At 40.9% G+C, this 18621-nt stretch overlaps 1 protein-coding gene across 13 annotated transcripts in view; it reads right to left on the bottom strand.

Annotated features, from left to right (window-relative positions):
- Positions 1–16771, bottom strand: part of nrcama (neuronal cell adhesion molecule a) — a 51457-nt gene extending 34686 nt beyond the window's left edge. For 12 of the 13 annotated variants that reach the window (XM_035521679.2, XM_081712638.1, XM_081712636.1 and 9 more), the window contains exons 1-2: positions 16627–16771; positions 2828–2897 (exon numbers count right to left, since the gene is read on the bottom strand). The gene's annotated coding sequence lies outside the window, so the exon portion shown is untranslated. Of the gene's footprint in view, positions 1–2827; positions 2898–4495; positions 4579–16626 lie in introns of those variants that run through there. The other variant, XM_081712632.1, reaches the window with a different exon arrangement.
- Positions 16772–18621: the final 1850 nt, after the last annotated feature.

Raw genomic sequence — 18621 nt, 5'->3', positions numbered from 1 at the left:
TCCCTGGATGGCTTAACAAACTTGGAGGAGAGAGCCAACCTCCAGCTCCGCCTACACTGGCCAGCAGACAATCAGATTGGTTAGCACTGTGCTGGAGGATTGGGGGGGGACATCAAAACAACCCAGAGAGTGATGCTCTGTTGGACTCTCTCTTCGCATTTCCAGGGATCAAACCAGCAGTCACCTGATGACAGTGCTAATTCCAATGTTCTTAGGCAAGTGGAAGACCAAGTGGATGCAGTGGAAATCAAGTATGAAGTCAAGTGTCTTTTCTAAAATAATCAGATACATTTACATTTACGTTTACATTAAATATAGTTTAGCAGACTGAATTATTTACTTGTTTTGAAGTCAGTGGCTAAGAGAACTTGATGTATTGTAACATTGCGGTTAAAATTAAGTAACAGAAAAGGTACAGTCTAAAAGACACAGATGACCATACTGGAAACAGAGACCAAACAGCAGCTAAACTCCTCACTTGCAGCACTTGACTGAAGCTCTCGTTACAGGAGATAATATAGTTTATACACTTCATTATGTGCTAAAGTGCAAAAATCCCAGCTTTAGTTTCAGTGCTGTGCTCACTGTCCACAAAGCGAATAATGCACTCCTGGCATTGGGACTTGAGCCCCAGTAAGCATACCAATATGGTTCTATCAGAGCACCCCACTTGCTTGCACTAAATGTCACAGTGAAGCAGTGTGGTTGGCCACAAACTTGAGTAGAACCGGCCAGCCAAAGCACCAAAACACTCAACAGTGCTGAGAAAAAACGGGCTGTGGTTTTGAGAATCCTTCAACGAGACAATAATGGTTTGAGGAGTAAATGCTAAACTGCATAGCATGAAGAGCACCTCGAGGGCAGGGCCTGGAGCTCACAGCTAGTCAGCCTTATATATGCCGTGGTCAGGCAAGAACGGGGGCAGGTGGTGGAGCTCGGAAACTCAGAAAAGGTCAGAACAAAAGGAAACACAGGAGGGAATCTAAGAGGAGAACATTTTCTCGGACCTCAATTTGGACATAACCTCGTGGAGAATTTAAGGGCAAAATTTACATGTGCAGAAATTTCTCACTGAAATTTGCTACATCCAAAATCTGACAGTTTTTACAGCCTTTCTCAAAAATGCTCTGCTTTTGTGGTAGCATCTTTTATTTGCTACATCTTTTTCATAATGTGGCCATCATGGTGCTTTTTGAAGCCAGTTGAATTTTCATTCTTTACTGTAGCCTTGGGACAGAGGTGTAATTAGTTTTATGGTTTTCCATCCTTATATACCACATACTTATATCTAGTCACAAAAACACAGTACACAAACATACAGCAGTGTATGAAGAAAAAAAAAAATCATTATTGCTTTTAGCATGTGTGTGCAGGGACTTTGGGCATCCCACATTTTAATGAAAGTGAGCCAACAGGGAGTGTTCAAAAGCAAAACTCTGTCCCAGATGCTGTGCAGAAAATACATAGAATTTTTTAAGGGAAAAAGAAGAGGGCTGTATAGGATATGCTGACAGGTGAGGCTCTCTTGCACACCCCACTTATGGTGATCTAATAACAAAGTCAGCAGAAGCTTTAAAGCTTTGTCTAACCTGGGCTTTTAAGCTTCTGAGGCAGGTTCACACCATGCACTGCAGGAGGACAGGAAAGCTAGATATTTGCTTTTTAATCAGTGAATATGGGATCTAATTTGAACTAAAAACTGTTTATGATGATGTAGGTGATAGTGATTATGATGATCATAGCTACCTAAAGGAACCAAACCTCAATGGGACTCACAAGTCAAGTCAATTTTATTTATATAGTGCTTTTTACAACAGCTGATGTCTCAAAGCAGCTTTACACATGTCCGAGTCCAAGCCCCCAGTGAGCAAGCCAAGGGCAACAGTGGCAAGGAAAAACTCTCTAGAGCAAAGAAACCTTAAGAGGAACCAAGACTCATAGGGGAGGGCCATCCTCCTCTGGATTGTCTGATTACATGAAAGAGAAATACAGAGAATTTGCTAGAACAGAAAAGATTCTATGAGGGTAGAAAAAGCCAGTACCAATACAAGCATGAACATTTACAATAGATTGCTCTATTTCCCTTGGTAATAAAAGTAATTGCCAATATAGATACATTTCACCTTATGCAACTACAAGTAAGAAACACTGCTCAACTTAACAAAAGTAATTTCATATGGACAACAATGACCCAAAATCTAAATCAGACCGGAGCTGTGCAGGAATGTCAGGTCAAATAATAAAAGGTGCTATTGGTATTGATATAAGGAACTTATACGGAGCCTCTGTGCTGTTAAACAGTATCTGTAGTGGGAAAAAAAAAAACTGCAGGCCAAAAACACACACACACACACCCACCCATACACTCATGTCCTTGTGTCATAGTCTATGCGTCAAGACTGAAGCAACTGACTAACTACCACTGCAGTGATGGTTAGCAATGTTCTCATTACAAGGTGTCAGGGCATCTTACATACAGAGAAGACACAGCATAACACGGCTCAACCAGAAACCTGGCAGGTTTGCATCTATTCAACATCCCCAACAAATAACAACACATAATATAAAGAGTGTATTTGTACTTTATAGTGAGAGATCTAACTTTTTTATCTGATATGCTAAATTTCTAGGGCTATAGAAAGGATGTTTATCTGGTTAGCTTTTTGATTTACAGATGTAGAAGAAAGCAGATTTTAATAGAATTAAAAGCCACACACTATTCTACAATAATTACCTATTCTCTCTCTTTCTCACCCTTTCATGTTAGGCCATGGTTAAATATTAGCTCCTTGATTTACACCCAGAATGTACAAGCTAACAGCCCTACCTTCTTGATTGATTCAATTTGGTCTTGCTTCTGTAGCTCCTACAAGTTGGTGAATTACAGGATCTCAAACCTGAAAACACAAAAATATCACACTGTCAATGAGATACAGAGCCTTTCATTTCAGAATTAGTGCCGCTGGCATTATTCCAAAATAATAAAAAATAAATAAAAGATTTAATTCTCCTAACATCCTTTAAGAATTCACAAGCATATGATTCTAAGAGAAAATACATCAGCCAATGTGGGACAGCTTTCCAACACATGCACTTGTTCAATGGAATATCCTGAGCCTGTAAGTCACCAGTGCCTCTATGTGTGCCTGAGATTTTAGATGAATCTTTTAACCCACCTTTTTATTCTAGCAGCACCACTGATCCCATCCAAATCATTAAAAAAAAAGGTTTTATCACATTGCAACAAAAATAAAATAAAGCAGATGACTAGGAGAGAGCCAGTGATGAGGAAATGTGTTCACTTATAAATACAGAAATATATATAAATAATATAATATATATGTAGAACATATAGAGAGTGCACACAGTAATTAGATATTGGAATTCCTGCTGGGATTTCAGACATTCTCGTGGCCAATGTAAACATTTGTCTTAAATTAACAGACAAAATGATTGAGGAACCAGATTTGATTTGCACATGTAGACACATGTGAACACGCGCACACACACACACTCACACACACACACACACACACACACACACACACACACACACACACACACACACACAAACATACACACTGTGCTGATTCGTGACCGCGCATATATTAGCCTGCTCCCCGGAGACACGTACATTAATTTCACATTAGCAAAAACATCACAAGGTCTCCACAGCTTCCAGAGCTCCTGAACACATTGTCTCATTTTCTGCTCCTATATAAGAACCAAGCGGACAAGATCCCTCCTCCTTGGTCCCCCACTCTCCCAAACCAGACACATATTCAGAGACACTGAGAAAAAGAGAGATGGAGAGACTGCTAGAAAATGCACTCGCAGGCTCACACCTTGCTAAAGCTGACCTGAGGCGTTTCTATGGAGACAGGGCGAATGCCAGATTTGGAAGAGGGGGGTGTTGCTGGCAGATTAAATAGTTGCATCTATTATTTAAAGACCAAACCTGGAAAACGCTGCATCATCGTACAGCTGAGAGAGGCATGTCAGCAGAAAAGACTGTGAGGGTATTCACCAAAGCATATAGCTAAACAACAAACCTATACACCTCCACTAAAAGCATAGAAACAGTCCAAAATAGCAAAGAGGGGATTTTCCAAACCATATGTTCCAAAGACCAAAACTTTAAAACTTAAGACTGTACAAAATGACCTCTCAGTCATACTATACTGCTATAATATCTGAATGTAAACGAAGACTTTTCCTTCATTGATCAGATCAAAACAGCTGACAGCAGTTGTAAACGGTACCGTGTGCAGCATTTGGTGTCTTTCACTCTGAAACAGATTCAAAGCCAAAGTCAAAGCGAGAGAAGGGAAGAAAGAGGAGAAGAGAAAGAATGCATGTACCCCTCCAGGTGTAACACTGACCCAGGGGTGTGTCAGCTGAGGAGGGTGAGAAAAAAAGAGCAAAACACCACAAGCAATCCTGCAAGCGTCTCGGTGAAAAGCAGCTGTTCTGGGTTAGCGGTGGACAAAATTACCTTGCTGTGGAGGCAGAGAGTGGCAGACAGCGCAGGCACGGTCAGCGTTTGCAGCAGGTATGCCTCTCGGCCTGTTCCCTGTGGCTCTACAAGCCCCACGATGCTGGTGGTGTGTGTGGCCCCATGAGCACTGACACACACACACACACACAAACACACACACATGAGGTGGCACACACACGCATACGCCTCTGCCTCCTCCCCCCACAAGATTAACATGCGCCTTTGAAATCAAACAAAGGGGGGCGGGGGGGGGGGGTTAACACATTTCCTGACGCTCATTTTGACAGCATCCATCAAGGTTGAAGGATAGGGGTTGGGGGTAATGAGACGGGGGAGGGACTGATATCTTTATATTCATATAAATGACAGACCCCGCAATAGCTGTGCACTCCAGTTTCGTCCTCCACGGCTACTTGTCACTGATAAGCCAAAGATTTTAATTAACCTCTAACGTTTGAAAGCAGTGGTCCTGGACAAAGGGTGTTCTCTGCACACTCAATAAACTACAGGTCCTATCATGCTACACAAAGCTTGAATCCCAGAACCTTGGCTGTTCATTTCAAATGTGTGGAAAAAGTAAAACCTCTACCAACATTATAGAAATCAAAACAGCTATATATCATTGCTTTGTTTTTTTTGTTGTTTGTTTTGGGGTTTTTTTTTTGGATGGGGGGGGGGGGGTTACAAAAAGCTGCATCTGTAGCAAGCACATGACCCATGACATCTGTTTTTATACAGGCTACTATTTGTACAGCATCCTGACTATTATCAATTTCACTGATTAAACACACACTTTAATGCTTAACATCTGCCAGATCTATTGCACGAACAGCAAGTGCAAACTGTAAAACAGCTTTTCAAAGCTACTTTTTTATAGATTATGTGGAAGACGATTCCCAGAACATTTCTCAAAACAACCACATTCCTATAACTCTCTTGAACTTCCAGGCTAATCGAGGGACAAAGGCATTTTGTCTCCAATAATATTAAATTGTTCTTTGAGTCAAGGCCATTAAAACCTTTCCCAGACATAACAGCTAGTGGGTTAAACTGGACCAAAGTATGGGCATAACACTAATCAGGACTGCAGCACTATCAGTAACAAGGTTATAAAATGTACTGTCTTCACACAGCTTTATGAAAAAAGACTCAATGATGAAAATCTCACAATATTGTGGAAAAACTCCCATACATAGAGCTGGATTTTTAAAATCACATACCCCCACATGTACGGCCATGTGATATGTACATATTTTTCCCTGGGCTCAGATGTTGTACAATGAAAGGCAGTAATGACTTTCCACTCTCTCAGCATTTTTCATTTGCACAGACAGTGTGTTAACAATCCTCAGACTGGGAATGTTCGTGCACACACATGCGTGCACGCACACACACACACACACACACACACACACACACACACACACACACACACACACACACACACACAGAGGAGAGCTGCACAAAAGGACATGCAGAGGCCTTTTCACACAGAGGATTTAGAGCTCTCCAGCAGAGAGCAGGACCAGTGCTGTCTCCTCTGCCATTTCCCCCTTCCAACATCAGGACGTTGTCAGGGCCAGCAGACAATAAGGGACCCGCATCCCACCAGCCTCCGTGTGGAGCAGCAGTTGCCTGTTATGCAGAATTGAATAATTCAGATTTCAGACCAGGAAAGTTAATTACTTTATAGTATTTTCATGTAATCAGCCAAAAAAAAAAAACAACCTCAAAACCCCCCTCCCAAAAAACATTTACTGTAGATCTGGGTGGGGGCAGACACTGGGTTTAGAAATGTTTGCTGTTAGGAAACAGAGAGAGGACCCCCACTTGAAAATGCTAGATTTCATGAAAAATAAACATTTTTGGGAAGTCATACTGCTTGATTGAAGGCAGAGAGGCAGAAGGAGAGGGGCGCAGTGAGAGAGTGAAACAGAAAGAGAGGGAGAGAGAAAGAGAAGAATAGATAGGGAGAGAGATGAAGAGGGAGAGGTAGAGAGAGAGGAAGAGAAGGAGAGAGGGAGAGAGATAAATAGAAACAAAGAGAATATCGCACTGTATTCTTTACTATGAAAAATTCAAGCTACTATGAACACCTTTCACAGACAAAAATGTTATTATAATTTTAAAAAAAATATGACAAAATATGACAAATCTGTGAATCTTCCTCAGAGCGAGAGAGAGAGAGAGGCATTACTGTTAACTATTTTACAATATCATACCACCTGAGAGTAAGTAGATGATAATGTTTTCATTTTGACTTCATCAATCAGGATTAATATCTGAAATATCTTGCCCCCTTCGGTATGTTATTATTTTAATTATTACTTATGGGTGCTGTTGCTATTTAATTCAAACAATAATACGTTCAGTTACAAACTGCATCCAGCTGGTAATATTATACTTGATACAGTCCAGTCAAAAAAGGTATTTTGAACTTAACTGAGAGGGAGAGAGACGGTCGGGAGGGAAGGAGAGAGGAAATGAGAAGGGGCGGGGTTTGTTACACGTGCAATTAATTGCACTGACTTAGGAGCTGGTGTGCTACCTCTACTGGGGCTACATATTCAATGAGAACGTGCGCTATGATTTTTCATGGTAATGTAGCAGGCTGAATTATAGCCTCCTGCTAGCCATGAACAAAGCAGACTGACAGCAGGGTTCCACACAATTCCTGTGGTTGCCCGCAGTTCCCCGCTGATGCATATGTGGCAGGATGCAGGGCAAAGCTCATTTCCAAAATTTAATCTAAGACACTCTCAATGTTGCATGTGGGCAGAGCAGTATTCTGTTTAGAATAAACTGGGAACAGCATGAGCTCTCTTTCTCCATCTACCTTGTCCTCTGTTGACTTTTTTGTCACTTCCTGTAGTGCCAACCTATATATATATATATATATATATATATATATATACACACACTCCTCTGGGTGGGTTTTTTCCTTCAGGCTCAGGTGCTCTACCAGAGGCCTGTGAGCTTGGGGGTCCTGCATATTATCTTAGCTGTTCCCAGGATTGCACTCTTCTGAATGGGGATATCTTTGATCCTGTTCCTGGGAACTGCTGGAGCCATTCTCCCAGTTTAGGGAGAATGGCAAGACCTTAACTGCTACCTCTCTAGCAAAAAGAGTTACACTGGCTAAGCCTGGGTCAACAAGGTGTGTGTCAGATGCTTGGCATATTTAATATATATTTATTTATTGAAAAAAGAGTGTTTTTCTCTTTTTTGAGGTATTTCTGCAAAGAATTTAAGTATTGAACTTATATATATATATATATATATATATATATATATATATATATATATATATATATAGATATTTAAAATTCTTAACAAAACAATTAGGTAATTCCCTAATGTCTGTGCTTTTTTGCCATGCCTTTCTGCAGTGGCAGATGGGTATGGGTAATGTGTAATGTAAGCCTATGGGTAATGTGTCTCAGCCAGTTCACCCAGGTGGGTCCAAGGTGTAGCCAGCGGACAAAATATGGTTATCCAAATGGATCCCATGTATCAGCCCATTTGAAATACGGGCCCCACATGGGCATATTGGCTGGGACAGGAAAACAGCATATGGCCAGGCATTAAAAAGAGGTACCAACAAGGCCTCCATGCAGTGGCTAGGTATTGCAGTCACTCTGCAAGAATCCAAATGCAGAGATCTCATTATTGCCACAAACTGATCTCCAATCCTAAATCCCCTATGTAATACAACATTTGTAAGGGGAAAAGACAAGTTAACAGAAGAGGAAATCAAATCAGAGGCCTCTAATCTTCAAGGATTCACTTCTATCTTCTCAACACGCCTTTCAAATGCTGTCACTGTGTGACCCCCAGAACACGCGGCCCAAACTTGCGACATCATCGCCATGGTGATCCTCCATGGCAACAAGCCCTGGCAATACCACTGCCACCCTGCTGACAAACCAAAAAACTAAAACTCCAGAAACAACCTCATCTCATATATAGGATGCAAGAAGGGTGTGAGGTGAGAAAATAAGTTGTGTAAAGAAACAGTCAAAATCAGGGTTGGGGTGGGGTTTGGGGGGGCAGACAGCAAGCTAACGCTGAAAGCACCACCAGCTGGAACTGCAAACAAAGAAAGATGGTGCACCAGCTGCCTGAATAAAGTGTCAAACACTTCCACTTCTAGTGCAAGACTGAGGGAGAAGACCTTAGGGGTAAAGGAAAAGCATAGTGCTATGCTATTATTAGCTTCACTAGACAGGAAAGATTTTCCCTAAGCCAGTAGGCTCACTCAGCCAACCAAAAAATACAGTCAGTGCACAGGCTCATGATATCACACTTGGCCAGACTGATTCCACAGACTGTCAGTTCGATATCTACTCAAATCTCGCTTTCTGAGTTTGAACAGATCTCTGACAGAGGCAGATAAGTAGACATATTTTAGGTTTTATTTTAACTGTAAAATGAGTTTGATGCCCATCCAATAGAATTCTATCACTCACCCTTGAATGTCACAGTGTGGTTCAATATTTTGTGTGTGACTTTCGTCAGCCTTGCTGTTAAAGGGTTGGTGTTTCAGAGTACAGAGTTGAGAATATGCCCTGGATATTGTCATGCTTACTACATAGCCAAAAACAGCATTAGATCCAATATGTAGAGATGCTCTGATACTGCAGAGCTACTGTAAATTAATAAATAACAGCATTATTTTCAGAACAGACACTTCCTGTCACTTGATTCTACCATATGACCCCACCCCACAACCCCCATCTGTGTGGCAACAATATAATTCAATCTTTTGAGGTTTGGTGAGAGACCAGAGACAGCATTCGTACAGTATAGCTGACACAACCTGTGCTGTGATTCCTTGTTAGCATGTTCCAAACCCCAAACCACACTGCCTTTGAGCCTATGGTACAGCTCATCTCGAACCACCATCACTCAAGACACAAAGAAAACATATCAAGGCTCTTCTGTCCTGGCACCCAAATGATTGGGTGATTGGGTAATTTCCATGGGAAATTCATTCCAAGTGATTGGAATGAATTTCCCATGGCTGTCTGTACAGTCACTGACTGTCATCAAATGAAGACTGAAGACTCAACTCTTCAATGGACACTTAAATATGCACAAAAACCACAAACTTATTTCCTTTTTAGTCAAGGCTTTAGACTGACAGTACTCTTGACATGAACCTACTATGGTCACATGAGGATACATATTCAGTAGGGATTACAAAGCACTTCTGTAAGGTGCTCTGAAAGAATGGACTGTGCCAAATGTTGCAAATGGAAAATTCATGTCCCTGGAGGACAGCAATATTCTACTGGAAAGCATTTTGCATGCTACAGCTAGTTAAAATTAGCTAATTGACAACCAAGAGTTAACCATCTCACTAGTTTATGTTAAGCAGGAAAGGAGAACAATGATAACATCAAAGTGTGTTGCAATTGCAATATTCTCAGCTGTACTGAGGACAGAGTCATCATACGCTACCCAGTGTGTATCTTATTAGAATATACTATTAGAATACCAGTATATTGAATGCAAGTATACCAACTGGAATATAGCCAGCTTCTATTCTCCACCTGTCAAAATGACAAAGGGGACTGTCCTCAACAACAGCAGGGCCATTTAGCCCCATTTGTATCCAGTCAGGCTTGAGTGGGCAGCGATGCCAATTCCCTGGCGTGTGTGCCCAGTGCACTCACCCATGGCCCTGTGCCCCCACTTTGTGTACATGCAAAAAAAAAAATCAAAAAGCCTCTTGCCTCCATTTTCATTAGGCAAAGTGGCATTATGACATCTACAGCATCCTGCATTCAAATCCAGGCGCATGATCCGGACCAGTGAACGGGGATGCCATGAATCAACACAGGTCACTGGGTCATTTGTTGCAAAGCTAATAATAATATCACCTAACATGAAAAGAATTTATTTTGAAGCCTCTGAATTCAAAATCCTTTACACATACAGTGCAGTACTAGAAAAGGCACCCAAGGCAATGAAGGGGAAAAGCGGGAAAACTATAAAACTGAAATCCAAGTGTGAAGCCATAAAGACTTAAGATCATTTAACTGGGAGCAGCTTGTCAAGATAACTGATGAGGCTGGTGGAAGCTTGTGTGGTCCTGGTTCTCCAGGAATACCAATCTCCAGAGAGAGAGAGACAGAGAGGGAGAGAGAGGGAGAGAGAGAGAGAGAGAGAGAGAGAGAGAGGGGGGGGGGGCATTGTTAGTTGGAAGTATTATTATAAATAGTTGTTTTTTTCTTTTTTTTTCCCATCAAACCATGGTTTGTAGATTGCATGCTGATGTCCTGCTTTTTCCACATAGTAGTACACAAGACAAGACATGCATCAGAAGAATGCTGTCTGATCAAATGAATCCATATGTTAAATACCAATTCTATGTCAAAAGAAAGCTACACTTTCTTTAAGTTTCACTAAGGCCATAAAGGGGCAAAAAATTTAATCAGTCTGAAGTGACACATTATGTAGTGTCCACTGCACTGGCTCTGAGCAGTCATTATACTGTCACAAATGGCTGAGAGGTTTTCTTTCTCACTCTCTGTCTCCAGGGAGTGAGCAAACTTTGTCAGTCATGTTTGTCCACATGCTACCATTTTAAAGGCCACTCCCAGCCCAATGTTCTTTGCCAACTTAGACTTTACGTCCTACACCTTATATGGATGCTTCCACTCAGTCCCCTGGCTGTGGACTCCTCACCAAATGGCTTTAACAAGAATCACTTTAATATCTCACACCACTATTTACTGAGTAACTAAGTCGTGTTGGGATGCAGGATCATGGTGTTAGTTAAGGACCAGAGTCCCCCTGCTGCTGGGTGGGGTGGTAGCATCCTATGCACTGTCCCATTGTTCCACAAATATTCCACAACCCAAGGGACAGTCCTAATCCTTAGCTCAGTGTTTGGTCAGTATACCAGTATACCAGATTGTTGATGATATGCACTGACTACTCTATTTAATCAGTCCTTAACTGTCAATTGTAACATTAGTAACTACAGATTCCTGTTTAGCTAGCAATTCAGTGAGAAAAGATGACTGAAGCAAATAAATTTGGACTGCATCTTGAGTGTAGCCATTCACAGAACAAAGCCCATAACCATACACACATTTGCAAATCAGCTTGTAAAAAAGTAAAATTATCCCTCAAGACACGCACAGGCATGCACACCCTCGCACATTGAGCCATTTCATTTCTTTAAACAACACCACCATATATGAGGAGCTTGCAGCTTTTAGTTTGCAGCATGATGTGTCAGTGAATATCATTGTCCCGATCTCTCTCACAGTGGTGGACTCAGTCAAAATGAGCTTCCCTCCCTCTCCCCGCTTGTCTCCAGTCTCTGAACATCCCCCTATTCAACTGTCCAGTACCATTCAGTTCACCAGTTCACGGCCCCACACCAAGCCTGAACCATTGCCTGAGACTGTCAATGCGGTCTATCCTCATAAACCCAGTTATTAAATGGTATTTGTAAAAGTATGATCACTAATTATTAGAAGCCGTATTTCTTATGGACTAATGGAATCCGATGCTCAACAGAGAGCTTCCTCCAATGGCAAATTCCCCACTGCAAGCACAGCACATGGCACTGACACTCTGCTGCTGAGATGCATCATTGTGGGGTTCAGAGGGTATGCCAAGACATTACTGCTCCACTGACCTTATACATATATATCACACTCTGGAAAAATGTATGCTGTAATGAGACTTGCACAGGGATGCAAGCAAATGTCATCACTCTAAAGTCATCAATGCACTTTTCTTGGAGTTCAGAATTGTTTCATATTTAGCTAATAATCATAATTTAGTTAATAATCATATTTAGCTAATAATCATAATTTATTCTACAATGCAAACAAATGCAATGCAAACAAAAACAAACAAATGACAACAAAAAACTAGCAGTACTGCACATATACAGGAAGTAACTACTTTGAGCTAGCCAATAAACATAACTCATTAATCACAAAAAAAAAACAACATCTAACTACATTTCACATATTTAGCATTTACACAGAGAGAGAGAGAGAGAGAGAGAGAGAGAGAGAGAGAGAGAGAGAGAGAGGTGGGGGGTGCTTTTTTAGGATATCTCTTCAGTGAAGGATGGTAAGCAAGGTCATAAGTATCAGAACTTAAAACCTAAACCGAGAACCTAAACAGAGGATGCATAATAAGAGAAGGTCCACTTACAGTACATGTTGACTCCAAAAGTAGGACCAGATTACACATACACACTGGATATGATTCTATAATGCAGCATGGCTGTAATGTTTAAAACCAGTAAAAAAAAAAAAAAAGCAGTGTGGGAGAGCACTGATCTGCAGAAATGTAATCATGTTTCCTCTTTTCTCACTACTTGTACTGGTTGAATGGTATCATATAAATAAAACTCTGCAGCCTAGTATCAGATTAAGAGTCAAGATGAAGACTGACATGCAAAGACTACTGGAAAACGATCACTTGCTTCTGTACTTTCATCTTCCAATGCACCTACCAGGAGCATCTCCCTTCATTAGATTATCTTACATTCTGAAAACTGGGCTGGCTTGTCGATCTAAAATAGCCAATACATTAGTTCACAATAACTTATTCAAATTCTGCATTTCTTTTTTAAGCCTTCAAAAACCACTGTAAATACATCAACATGCACACAAGCTAAATCAAATCAAAGAGCCAAACCATCCACTAAGGAATGTTGGGCGTTCTAAGACATTTGTTAAGGTGACTAAGTGTTTTGAGATCAGGGCAGGAAACAATGAGGTTGGGCATAAGTGTGTCCCATGAGAGGGGATAGCTGCACAGGGCTAACTCAGGGCATCAACTGCCAGCTATTTGGCCATAGCTATGATGTCAGCAAGAATTTCTCTGAAGCAGAGAATGAACCTCTGATCACAGAGTTGAACCCAGAAACCAGAGTTGTAAAACCCAGAGGTAAAAAGGCCCACTATTTAAAATAAATTAAAATGTAATTAAAATAATTCACTAATTAAAATAATTAACATTTCTCAGACTGCTCAGGTTGTTTACATTTATGACTAAATTTTGTGATTAAGTTGCATGGGTTGTAGCTTAACATTTGTGACTAAACATTTAAGAATTACAGTGTTAATGGAGAAAAGACAGAGTCACACTTAGTAAGTGGTTTAGAATAGGCCTAACTCACATTCAGCCCTTATATAAAAAATGAAGTTTCAGTGAGTACATGAAACTATAAATTCAAGGAATTTAACATTGAAATGAGCCCTGGCAGTACTACATGTGTCCTGGGGGGAACAGACAGAAGTGCAGCTTCAGTCGGGGTGCCAAGTCAGCGGTGCAGTGCAGCACATGTGAGCCACCAACTCATGACCGCAAGCAGAGAGCAATGCATTAGCACCCTACAGCAATGGAGCCAAGAGGAATGGCCAGTTGCCTGACAGAATAATCGGAGACATTTTGAACCAGACACTCATGGTCAAAGGTTAGGGAGCCCAGCTGCCAGTGGTTGCATTAAACCAACTCTGGTCACATTCAATGTCTTTTACTAACAGCACTTTTCCTGTGAATATTCATGAGCCACTTTCCTTGACCTCTGCAACTCAGTATGTGACTGAGAGCATATGGGTCACAAGCCTGAGTGAGACTGTACAACCAAGCAAGGGGAGCAAATCAATTCATTGTTTCTTTTTTTTTTTTTAAATGCTTACTACAGGCAATTAAATGTGAAAGGTCTGTGGGCTTTTCTTGACTTGAATGTCCATATTTTGCAGTATTATTTAAGAAAGGTCAAGTGGTTCTACAATAAGCAGTGACAAATAAACCAGTTAGCCACAGTCTAAAGGCCACTCTCTGGAGAGAAACTCAACAATATACCACAGCAGTCAAGAAAAGAACTGAAGGCCTCTGAGCTATCTTATCTTCTCCTCTTGTTCATTTTCAGAGATAAAGGAGTTTACATCTACAGTTTGTCCCCATCCTCATACCACTCATTCCACCTCTGGGGGCAGTTTCCACAGTAGCCTAAGAGGTCTCTGTATTGAGCCAGACTAATTTTTCCCATGTCATTTACATTAGTTGACTGAGTCAACGGCTTGATCACATCAATAATAGATGGAAAAAGATGACCCCAAAGTGCAGCAAGACTTCCAATTAATAGACTGGGGAATAAAATGTAAGGTTTCAAAGTGCATCTGTGGTTTGTCTCAGTATCACAAAATAATTACAATATGGTCTTTGACCGTAATCTTCTGTAGCCGAGAGAAAGAGATTCTTTTTAAAATGATGCTGTTGATAAACATAGGTATAGAACTAAGGACACTATTGTAGACACTTATCAAGAGTCTTTCAAAGAGTCATGAACATTTAAAAATAAGTAATTGTGCTCGCTTTGGAGCACCTGATTTTTGTGTGGTAGAACTGGATACTATTTAATACAGTAATGCACAGTTCCTCAAGCTTCTTTCTCTGGAAAATAATCATGTCAACGGCAGCAGCAGCTGTCTGTTCTGCTCCAGGAAGAGGTTGGGAGAACCTGCAACAGGTCTCCCAGTTGCCCTTTAAAAGTGAGGAGACTTCTGCTGATTCTTGAGCGAGCATGACCCAGCAGAGTTTCTCCTCTTCACAGTAGCAAGAACCACAGCAAGAGCCTGTTATGGTGAAGCACAGACCTTTCTTGATTCCCCAGGCTGGAAATATGGAAATGTAGGTCAGCTCTCACAAATTGGCAACGCCAATTTAGTAAGGAGCTGAGGACAGAAGGAAATCCCCTTGAGTAGAATTGGAGAAGAACATGTTCACTGAGCCATGGAGGAAGTAATCGTAAGATAAAACCTCATCTTACTCTCACACACAATGCCATGTCCATAACACAGCAGAGAATGACATTCACCAGTCCAGTGCTCTTAAGTAGATCCTAACCCATTTTTTTCATAATTTGTCTCTTTATTATTAACCTTCCTTTTTAACCCGTTAATTTTTTTCCTGCTTTTTTAGGTTTGAGTCCTTTTAAACACTTTGCTTTGTAAATAAACGCGTAGTTTCTCGAGCAGAAAGAACAATGTCTGGCTCTTCTGCCGCCCCGATGATAGAGAATATGTTTATATAGCTTATATATCAAAAAGAAATGGCTATAAGGTGAAGAGTTTAATCCTTAAAATGCTTTCTGTCACAAAGCCACGTGTACTAAAAAACTACTGCACGTCACCGCTCTTCTGAAACCTCGTCGTTATCGCATGAAAATTAAATCTAATCCGCTCCTGAGAACAGCTAATTATTATAGTTCTTAAAACAGTAACGGTCCCTTGGTATCCAACCATCCGAATATACGATTGGAATTCTATGCAGAGCCACAACTGTATTTAAATGTCTCCATACACAGATAACGTCAAAACAACCACACAAGCTGTATCATTATGTATGTCTGACTGATAGAGGCGTGCTGAGAGATAGCTTCAGAGGCTCAACAAATGCCATATTCCCTATCCAAATGAACGAGGTAGCCAGTGTGCACAATATGTCATAAAATATAAAGGTGTCTCTGCTAATGTTTTCCCTACCTGTAGTGTATAGCTCAATATTTTTCACAAAACCCTAGACTGGAATCGTTGTACCTGTGAACAGCCTTGTCCAATTGTGAACAAAATCACAAATGATGTCTTTATTCACTAACAATACGTTCCCACCGTATTGGGGAGTTGTAAAATGTATACGACGCTCATGTAAATGAACAAGATTGCTGGCGAAGAAATTAGACATATTGGCTGTTGACGATTTGGAAAGATAGTCATCGAAAATGGCCTGTTCAGTTATAGCAGGCCTCTTCATCAATAACACAACAGCATAGAAATAATGCAGCTCGGTTTATCATATTACGGGCTTGCCCAAAACAGACAACGTATATCCATTTCTCCTGATACTGGTTTCAAAACGTAGATAACTGACACCTTCCATGTCCATAACAATATCTGCAACATCGTCGGTTGCTAAGAGGAATAAACAACTAGTCATCCTCCTCATCGACACATCCACTGCACCAAATGCGCATTTTTCTTACTGTAAAGCCGGTATAGGCTACATGAAACGTGAAATATATTTGGTATTTTGCTTGAGCAAAAAAAAACAAACAAAAAAAAACACCCGTGCCCGAAACTCACCGACTATCGTCTTTGATCTTCGACCCTCTGGTTGCATAGAACTGAATATGTTATGCTTTTTTCCCGTGTATCCCGGCTAGGGTCTGTCTCCGGGCAGTCGGCACCTTCCCGCAGCCTAAATGCGCGCGGTCCTTTCTCGCTCCTCCACCAGCTCTACTCATGCCGAACGAGCAGCGCCGACCCGCGCGCGCTGTGTGCAGGCGCAGCCGCAGCGACATCGACCTATTCAGGTGATGAGGGGCTCAGATCACCAACAGAGTACAGGCAAGAGTAGAGTTCCTGATGAATGTCTAGCCTTAGAACATTTCTCTGAGCCTGCTTTTTTAACAAGTGGAATGAATAAAAAGTTGAAGTACCGTCCGTAAAGGCGATACATTTGCCCTGGCCAACAACGATTTTGCTTCCTGAAAATAAATATAATTTTCTTATGCATTTTGCGCACTGAATCTAAATATGGTTTTAGATTTTCTGTATCGCCCATAGTTGTTGTTTTTTTTATTCCAACATACTCGCATGCCATTAAAAAAGTGGATTTCCTCTGTCGACAGACTATTGCTGAACACTGAAGCAGGATGCTCCTGAAGCAAAATGTAGGGGAGAATCATATATAAATATGAAAAATAAAATCATTATTTATACATAAGTAATATATAGTTTAATGTAAATTTGAAGTGTTCCTTCACTTAAAAACCATAGAGGATAGAAAATTCTAAATACTGATTCAAATGTAGTGTAAAATGTACTATAAGGTCCAACTGTTTTAGCTTGTGAGGCAAAAAAAAAAAAAAAAAAAAGTTCAATTTTTTGTGGCCCAGTGTTATAACTCTCATTACCCATATGCCAGACAGCCAAGTCGCAAATCAATTTCAAATCTCACAGCGGCAACATGCCAGTGCTTCGGATACGGAAGTACGAAAACCAGAAATATCCCATTTAATTCAGTATCCTCACTAGACCACTGACCTGGAAACAACTTCATCTGTCCCAATCGCAACATACACCCAGTGCAATAGAGACAATGTCTTGATTTAGCTAGATCAGTTATAAACGTCTTGGAGTAGACACCTTTTTAGAGTAAACCGGTGATGATACCTGAACAGTGTTGTGGTTGAGGGAGATTGTGGTTGGCCTACCTCGAGTCTTCTTTTCTCTTTAGCATACATAAGGTTGTAAAATGCAAAGTAAGACTATCAATTTACTTCGTAATTACTTGAAGATTATCACAGTCCAGAGACTGCAGATTCACCTTCATCAAAGGTGGTGAAAAAGTGACTCTCTCAAACCTTTAAACACATTTACACACACCACATCTTTAGTCCAAAAAACATCACTTTCTTTCATTTTACTGAAAGATGTTCTGTGACACCTTTCATTTATGATAAGTCTTCATTTACCATTCCTGCATATACAGACTAGATGATAAAATTGGTTAATTTTTCAGCAAGATCAAGCACGCTGCCATGCAGAGGAAGTTCGATGTCAGCAAGATCCCCACACAATATGCAGATGAAACAAGGAACAGGTTCGACTTGCGCAGGAAGGAAGGAGGGGACCCTGACAAACTGTGGGTAGAGATCAAGGAAACCATCACTGACATTGCTCAAGAGCACTTTCCATACAAGAAGCCAGTGCATGGTGGGAACTGGCTAACTGCAGCCTCCCTCCATATCGCTGATAAGAGAAGAGAGGCTAAGCTAAAGGCTGGCAGGACGAGCCAAGGCGACTCAAGGCTGTCTTCTAAATAGAAGCCAGGAAAGACAAAAACAACTTCCTGAATGCCTGATGCACGAACCTCAAAGAAGCCAATAAAAAGGGCCACATCTGAGAATTATTGACCACTGTGAAACAAGTGAAGAAGTCTTCACGCAACCATCAAGGAGCATGATGGGAATGAAATCAGTGACCAGCAGGATATCAAGAAGAGATGGAAAGAATACTTAGAGGATCTATACACTGGTGCCAGGACTGACTACTCAGAGGAACTTAATGGCCAGG

Source organism: Electrophorus electricus, chromosome 4 (assembly GCF_041902795.1).
Source record: "Electrophorus electricus isolate QZ-2024a chromosome 4, ASM4190279v1, whole genome shotgun sequence".
Taxonomy (NCBI): Eukaryota; Metazoa; Chordata; class Actinopteri; order Gymnotiformes; family Gymnotidae; genus Electrophorus; species Electrophorus electricus.
This window is presented reverse-complemented; position numbering and strand designations above follow the sequence as displayed.